Raw genomic sequence first — 1,865 nt, forward strand, 5'->3', positions numbered from 1 at the left:
GGTGGCTCACAACCATCCGTAACGAGATCTGGCGCCCTCTTCTGGAGTGTCTGAAGACAGCTACAGTGTACTTACATATAATAAATAAATAAATCTAAAAAAAAAAAGAAAGAAAGAAATGGCATCTATAAATCTACACATTTCCTATTTTACAAATAGACCAACCATTGTATAGAAAAGATTCAAAGAAGCCGGGCGTGGTAGTGCACACCTTTAATCCCAGCACTTGGGAGGCAGAGATAGGAGGATTTCTGAGTTCGAGGCCAGCCTGGTCTACAGAGTGAGTTCCAGGACAGCCAAGGTTACACAGAGAAACCCTGTCTCGAAAAATCAAAAAACAAAGATTCAAAGAGACCACATTTAACAAATGTGTTTGTTTGAGAGAAGTGAGTTGATTTAGTGTTCTGTTTTCTTTCTTGTTTTGAGGGGCACCATCAGCTCTGGCTTTGCTAAGGCAACTCTAATTTCAATCTCTCAGGCCAAAATTGGGAATTAAAACAATGGAAATAAGCCAGACAAGGCGATACACACTTGTGGTCCCTGATGAGGGACCAAGATAGGAGGATCTCTTTAAAGAAGAGTTTGAGGCCAGCCTATGAAATATAGAGAGACCCTATCTCTCAAACAAAAACTCAGCTTGAAGATCAGAATGAAGCTCTGCTACCATTTTCTCTGTCTCTGAAGCTTGAACTTATCAGTCATCTTTGATGACTCTGTTGCTGCTACAATTCCCAGGAAGGCAGCAATGGGCTCAGGAAAGGTACCTCTTAAAGCCGGCTTCTTTGGAAGTCTCCTTTGAGAAGCGGAGTCTCTCTAAAGACAGGGGAGACTCAGAATCTTCTTAGGGACGATTTAATCAGAAACTATTTCCTACAGAAGTAGCTAATCAAGGTGAGTGTGATCCCTTGGTAAGGGGGTTGCATAGATTTATATTCTCAATCCTCATGAATTCCCTAAGATACAGGTGTAAGTGCTGTGCCACTGAGCTGCATCCTTGATGTACTGTGTCTTCTTTGGTAGTTCAGTATTTCATGGGTGCTTTAGGACCCACAAGCCTCAAGTTTTAGCTTGTGTGTCGGTTCCCTATGGTGACTTAAACAAATGAACACAAACCAGAAGGATTAATGTACTAGAAATCTTGTTTCTTAGGCCATGCTGACTCTGGAAGCTCTAAGGGGGAAATCTTTGTCTTTTGTTGTTTTCAGCAACACTCTGTGGCTTGTGGCCATGCTGCTCCATCTCTGCCTTTTCTATATGTCTGCCTGCTTTCCTGTTATTTATGAGAATTGCCATTGGGTGTGGACCTGGCTGGTTAACTCAGGGTGAGCTCACCCCAAGACTTATAATCACATCTGCAAAGATCCTTATGCCAAAGAAGGTCAACACTAACACATCTTTTTGTTGTTGTTGTTGTTGTTGTTGCTGTTGTTTTATTTGTTTGTTTTTGGTTTTTGAGACCGAGTTTCTCTGTGTAGCCCTGTCCTGGAACTCAGTCTGTAGACCAGACTGGCCTCTGAACTTCAGACATCTGCCTGCCTCTGCTTCCCAAGTGCTGGGATTAAAGGTTTGTGCCACCACTGCCTGGCAGCATTCACAGCTCTTGAGGATTAATACATGAAGTGCATTAGCACATACCTTTCTGAGAGCATCCTCAGATGATATTTGCTTCAAGCAGTTAATATTATGGTTACCATGGTGATCTGAATGGGAATGTCCCTCTCTCCCCCAGGCTCGGACTTTTGAATGCTTGGTCCTGAATTGGTGGCATTGTGTTGAAGAAGTATAGCAAAATTCGAGGCTTTTAGGCCCAGGCTTGGGAGTGTGGTCTTTGTGGCTTAGTGCTCCAGGTGCTGGTCATAAAACAG

The sequence above is a fragment of the Mus caroli genome, chromosome 2, assembly GCF_900094665.2.
Source record: "Mus caroli chromosome 2, CAROLI_EIJ_v1.1, whole genome shotgun sequence".
Taxonomy (NCBI): Eukaryota; Metazoa; Chordata; class Mammalia; order Rodentia; family Muridae; genus Mus; species Mus caroli.